Source organism: Adiantum capillus-veneris, chromosome 2 (assembly GCF_014529385.1).
Source record: "Adiantum capillus-veneris isolate H3 chromosome 2, ASM1452938v2, whole genome shotgun sequence".
NCBI classification, from domain to species: Eukaryota; Viridiplantae; Streptophyta; class Polypodiopsida; order Polypodiales; family Pteridaceae; genus Adiantum; species Adiantum capillus-veneris.
In genome coordinates this window covers 81,051,174-81,058,354 of record NC_140932.1, presented here as the reverse complement: position 1 = coordinate 81,058,354, position 7,181 = coordinate 81,051,174, and positions in this window count along the sequence as shown.

Here is a 7,181-nt window from a genome sequence, read left to right as displayed (position 1 = left end):
ACAGTGAAATCTATTATCTTGTTGTCTCTCTCTTGAAAATACATGCACATATTGCCACACATCGTCTTCCTCTCTTCCACATACATAACCACAATGCAATCTGTTATCTTATTGTCTCTCTCTTGAAAATACATGCACATATTCCCATACATCGTCTTCCTCTCTTCCACATACATAAACACAGTGAAATCTGTTATCTTTCTCTCTCTCCTGTCTCTAAAAAACAGGTATTTCTCTCTCTCTCTCTCTATCTATCTATCTCTGTATCTTGCTATCTCTCTCTTGAAAATACATGCTCATGTATGTGTGCGTCTGTGTTATCTATGTGTATGTATGCATATTTGTGTTGTTTCATTGTAATACTCATACATAATGTAGATACACAATTACACTTAATTACGATATGCACACATAGTATATATACATACATAAATATCACAGATAACTAACACATTGTAATACTAGTAAACTTGAATGGAAGACTTACTTGCGTGATCTATTAAAGTCGATTCTTGTAGCGAGTTCTGGATGTATGCTGAGCTGATTTTCCTCTAATCCATTTGTAGATATGATTGTAACTTCTGTTTCTCAACAAAAGTAGTGTTGTTTAGTGATACACCTAATGGACATAAATGGCTGAAACTAGGACATGTAGACCAAAAATACGTGTATTTCTTTGGATGAATATATACACTTTTTGGTGACCCTTATCACAAGTGGTGGACCTTGAGACCAGTGGACTATAAGGACCTCCAAACAATACCTTGTACACTCAATCCTTCTTGGTATCTAGGTTGGACAAGTGGTGGGACTTGTTCAAATTCTCTAACCACCCTCTCTAACATGGTGACATAATTTAGGTGTGATAAATTCATATCTATGCAAACTAATATCACTTTAGGCTTGTTAATTTGAATTTGTTTGAATTTATGTACAATATAATGATTTGAGGTTTGCATATTTGAATTTAGGTGGGATAATCACATCTTTTTGTGGTAAACTTGAATTTAAAATCCATTTCGCGTGGAATATTTTAAATTTAAGCGGTATAATTTAAATTTTATAAAAAAGTTTGAATTTTAAATTTAGGCGGGAAGGTTTTGAATTTATAGCACGATCTCCCTTACATAAGAGAGTATAGGTTGGACAAGTGGTGGACCTTAAAGCCAGAGCATCCATGCTACTGGACATGATAGGTAGGGAATCTAGTTGAATATTGTATGTATGCTATATATGTAATAGATCTAGCTTGGACAAGTGGTGGACCTTGGAACAAAACCCCATGTAAAACATATCATGCACATTCCAAGTGGTGAGAAAAAATAACATTTAAGATATAGCCTTATAGGTTGGACAAGTGGTGGACCTTAACACCCAAAACTTCTTACTATAATGACATAGAGTGGAAAAGTGGTGAATCTTGAGACCAAAACACACATGCTACTAGCGATAATAGGTTGGACAACTGGTGGACCTTGAATGTAAACCCCCCATGTACGAAATATCGTGGGTTTAAGGTATTTCAATGGAGCCTAGCATCTTGGAGACATGGTGCAGCTTGCTTCTCTTCATGTTTCAATCGAGCCTATCTTGGACAACTGGTGGAGCATCCTTCTCTCCATGTTTCAATGGACCCTAGCTTGGACAAGTTGTGGACCTTTGCTTCTCTCTATGTTTCAATAGAGTTAGCTTGGACAAGTGGTGGACCTTGGAACCAAACCCCCATGTTAAACCTATCATGGTCACTCCAAGTGGTGTGAAAGAATAGCCTTTAAGATATAGCCTTACAGGTTGGACAAGTGGTGGACCTTAACACCTATATCTTCTTAATATGATGACATAGAGTGGAAAAGTGATGAATCTTGAGACCAAACACCTCACGCTACTAGCGATAATAGGTTGGACAATAGGTGGACCTTGAATGTAAACCCCCCATGTACGAAATATCGTGGGTTTAAGGTATTTCCATGGAGCTTAGCATCTTGGAGACATGGTGCAACTTGCTTCTCTTCATGTTTCAATGGAGCCTATCTTGGACAAATGATGGAGCATTTTTCTCTCCATGTTTCAATAGACCCTAGCTTGGACAAGTGGTGGACCTTTGCTTCTCTCTATGTTTCAATAGAGTTAGCTTGGACAAGTGGTGGACCTTGGAACCAAACCCCCATGTAAAACCCATCATGGTCACTCCAAGTGGTGAGAAAGAATACCCTTTAAGATATAGCCTTATAGGTTGGACAAGTGGTGGACTTTAACACCTATGTCTTCTTAATATGATGACATAGAGTGGAAAAGTGATGAATCTTGAGACCAAACCACTCATGCTACTAGCGATAATAGGTTGGACAAGTGGTGGACCTTGAATGTAAACCCCCCATGTACGAAATATCGTGGGTTTAAGGTATTTCAATGGAGCCTAGCATCTTGGAGACATGGTGCAGCTTGCTTCTCTTCATGTTTCAATGGAGCCTATCCTGGACAAATGGTGGAGCATCCTTCTCTCGATGTTTCAATAGACCCTAGCTTGGACAAGTGGTGGACCTTTGCTTCTCTCTATGTTTCAATAGAGTTAGCTTGGACAAGTGGTGGACCTTGGAACCAAACCCCCATGTAAAACCCATCATGGTCACTCCAAGTGGTGAGAAAGAATACCCTTTAAGATATATCCTTATAGGTTGGACAAGTGGTGGACCTTAACACCCAGATATTCTTAATATAATAACATAGAGTAAAAAAGTGGTGAATCTTGAGACCAAACCACTCATGCTACTAGCGATAATAGGTTGGACAAGTGGTCGACATTGAATGTAAACCCCCCATGTACGAAATATCGTGGGTTTAAGGTATTTCAATGGAGCCTAGCATCTAGGAGACATGGTGCAGCTTGCTTCTCTTCATGTTTCAATGGAGCATATCTTGAACAAATGGTGGAGCACACTTCTCTCCATGTTTTAATGGACCCTAGCTTGGACAAGTGGTGGACCTTTGCTTCTCTCTATCTTTCAATCGAGTTAGCTTGGACAAGTGGTGGACCTTGGAACCAAACCCCCATGTAACACCTATCATGGCCACTCCAAGTGGTGAGAAAGAATAACCTTCAAGATATAGCCTTATAGGTTGGACAAGTGGTGGACCTTAACACCCATATCTTCTTAATATAATGACATAGAGTGGAAAAGTGATGAATGTTGAGACCAAACCACTCATGCTACTGGGGATAATAGGTTGGACAAGTGGTCGACCTTGAATGTAAACCCCCCATGTACGAAATATCGTGGGTTTAAGGTATTTCAATGGAGCTTAGCATCTTGGAGACATGGTGCAGCTTGCTTCTCTTAATGTTTCAATGGAGCCTATCTTGGACAAATGGTGGAGCATCCTTCTCTCCATGTTTCAATGGACCCTAGCTTGGACAAGTGGTGGGCCTTTGCTTCTCTCTATCTTTCAATAGAGTTAGTTTGGACAAGTGGTGGACCTTGGAACCAAACCCCCATGTTAAACCTATCATCGTCACTCCCAGTGGTGAGAAAGAATAACCTTTAAGATATAGCTTTACAGGTTGGACAAGTGGTGGACCTTAACACCCATAACTTCTTAATATGATGACATAGAGTGGAAAAGTGGTGAATCTTGAGACAAAACGACTCATGCTACTAGCGATAATAAGTTGGACAAGTGGTGGACCTTGAATGTAAACCCCCCATGTACTAAATATCATGGGTTTAAGGTATTTCCATGGAGATTAGTATCTTGGAGACATGGTGCAACTTGCTTCTCTTCATGTTTCAATGGAGCCTAACTTGGACAAATGGTGGAGCATCCTTTTCTCCATGTTTCAATGGACCCTAGCTTGGACACGTGGTGGATCTTTGCTTCTCTCTATCGATCAATAGAGTCAGCTTGGACAAGTGGTGGACCTTGGAACCAAACCCCCATGTAAAACCTATCATGGTCACTCCAAGTGGTGAGAAAGAATAACCTTTAAGATATAGCCTTACAGGTTGGAGAAGTGGTGTTAACACCCAGATCTTATTAATATAATGACATAGATTGGAAAACTGGTGAATCTTGAGACCAAACCACTCATGCTACTAGCGATGATAGGTTGGACAAGTGGTGGAACTTGAATGTAAACCCCCCATGTACGAAATATCGTGGGTTTAAGGTATTTCAATGGAGCCTAGCATCTAGGAGACATGGTGCAGCCTTCTTCTCTTCATGTTTCAATGGAGCCTATCTTGGACAAATGGTGGAGCATCCTTCTCTCCATGTTTCAATGGACCCTAGCTTGGACAAGTGGCGGACCTTTGCTTCTATCTATCTTTCAATAGAGTTAGCATGGACAAGTGGTGGACCTTGGAACCAAACCCCCATGTAAAACCTATCATGGTCATTCCAAGTGGTGAGAAAGAATAACCTTTAAGATATAGCCTTACAGGTTGGAGAAGTGGTGGACCTTAACACCCATATCTTCTTAATATGATGACATAGAGAGGAAAAGTGGTGAATCTTGAGACCAAACCACTCATGCTACTAGTGATAATAGGTTGGAAAAGTGGTGGACCTTGAATGTAAACCCCCCCATGTACGAAATATCATGGGTTTAAGGTATTTCGATACAGCCTAGCATCTTAGAGACATGGTGCATCTTGCTTCTCTTCATGTTTCAATGGAGCCTATCTTGGACAAATGGTCGAGCATCCTTCTCTCCATGTTTCAATGGACCCTAGCTTGGACAAGTGGTGGACCTTTGCTTCTCTTTATGTTTCATTAGAGTTAGCCTGGACAAGTGGTGGACCTTGGAACCGAACCCCCATGTAAAACCTATCATGGTCACTCCAAGTGGTGAGAAAGAATAACCTTTAAGATATAGCGTTACAGGTTGGACAAGTGGTGGACCTTAACACCCAGATCTTATTAATATAATGACATAGAGTGGAAAAGTGGTGAATCTTGAGAGCAAACCACTCATGCTACTAGCGATAATAGGTTGGACAAGTGGTGGACCCTTAATGTAAACTCCCCATATACGAAATATCGTGGGTTTAAGGTATTTCCTTGGAGCCTAGCATCTTGGAGACATGGTGCAGCTTGCTTCTCTTCATGTTTCAATGGAGCATATCTTGGACAAATGGTGGAGCATCCTTCTCTCCATGTTTCAATGGACCCTAGCTTGTACAAGTGGTGGACCTTTGCTTCTCTCTATCTTTCAATAGAGTTAGCTTGGACAAGTGGTGGACCTTGGAACCAAACCCCCATGTAAACCCTATCATGGTCAATCCAAGTGGTGAGAAAGAATAACGTTTAAGATATAGCCTTACAGGTTGGACAAGTGGTGGACCTTAACACCCATATCTTCTTAATATGATGACATAGAGTGGAAAAGTGGTGAATCTTGAGACCAAACCACTCATGCTACTAGCGATAATAGGTTGGACAAGTGGTGGACCTTGAATGTAAACCCCCCATGTACGAAATATCGTGGGTTTAAGGTATTTCAATGGAGCCTAGCATCTTGGAGACATGGTGCAGCTTGCTTCTCTTCATGTTTCAATCGAGCCTATCTTGGACAACTGGTGGAGCATCCTTCTCTCCATGTTTCAATGGACCCTAGCTTGGACAAGTGGTGGACCTTTGCTTCTCTCTATGTTTCAATAGAGTTAGCTTGGACAAGTGGTGGACCTTGGAACCAAACCCCCATGTAAAACCTATCATGGTCACTCCAAGTGGTGAGAAAGAATAACCTTTAAGATATAGCCTTACAGGTTGGAGAAGTGGTGTTAACACCCAGATCTTATTAATATAATGACATAGATTGGAAAACTGGTGAATCTTGAGACCAAACCACTCATGCTACTAGCGATAATAGGTTGGACAAGTGGTGGACCTTGAATGTAAACCCCCCATGTACGAAATATCATGGGTTTAAGGTATTTCGATGGAGACATGGTTCTTGGAGACATGGTGCAGCTTGCTTCTCTTCATGTTTCAATGGAGCCTATCTTGAACAAATGGTGGAGCATCCTTCTCTCCATGTTTCAATGGACCCTAGCTTGGACAAGTGGTGGACCTTTGTTTCTTTCTATGTTTCAATAGAGTTAGCTTGGACAAGTGGTGGACCTTGGAACCAAACCCCCATGTAAAGCCGATCATGGTCACTCTAAGTGGTGAGAAAGAATAACCTTTAAGATATAGCCTTATAGGTTGGACAAATGGTGGACCTTAACACCCAGATCTTCTTAATATAATGACATAGAGTGGAAAAGTGGTGAATCTTGAGACCAAACGACTCATGTTACTAGCGATAATAGGTTGGACAAGTGGTGAACCTTGAATGTAAACCCCCCATGTACGAAATATCGTGGGTTTAAGGTATTTCAATGGAGCCTAGCATCTAGGAGACATGGTGCAGCTTGCTTCTCTTCATATTTCAATGGAGCCTATCTTGGACAAATGGTGGAGCATCCTTCTCTCGATGTTTCAATGGACGCTAGCTTGGACAAGTGGTGGACCTTTGCTTCTTTCTATGTTTCAATAGAGTTAGCTTGGACAAGTGGTGGACCTTGGAACCAAACCCCCATGTAAAACCTATCATGGTCACTCCAAGTGGCGAGAAAAAATACCCTTTAAGATATAGCCTTATAGGTTGGACAAGTGGTGGACCTTAACACCCATATCTTCTTAATATAATGACATAGAGTGGAAAGTGGTGAATCTTGAGACCAAACCACTCATGCTACTAGCGATAATAGGTTGGACAAGTAGTGGAGCTTGAATATAAACCCCCCATGTACGAAATATCGTGGGTTTAAGGTATTTCGATGGAGCCATGGTTCTTGGAGACATGGTGCAACTTGCTTCTCTTCATGTTTCAATGGAGTCTATCTTGAACAAATGGTGGAGCATCCTTCTCTCCATGTTTCAATGGACCTTAGCTTGGATAAGTGGTGGACTTTTGCTTCTCTCTATGTTTCAATAGAGTTAGCTTGGTCAAGTGGTGGACCTTGGAACCAAGCCCCCATGTAAAACATATCATGGTCATTCCAAGTGGTGAGAAAGAATACCCTTTTTATATACCCTTATAGGTTGGACAAGTGGTCGACCTTAACACCCAGATCTTCTTAATATAATGACATAGAGTGGAAAAGTGGTGAATCTTGACACCAAACCACTCATGCTAC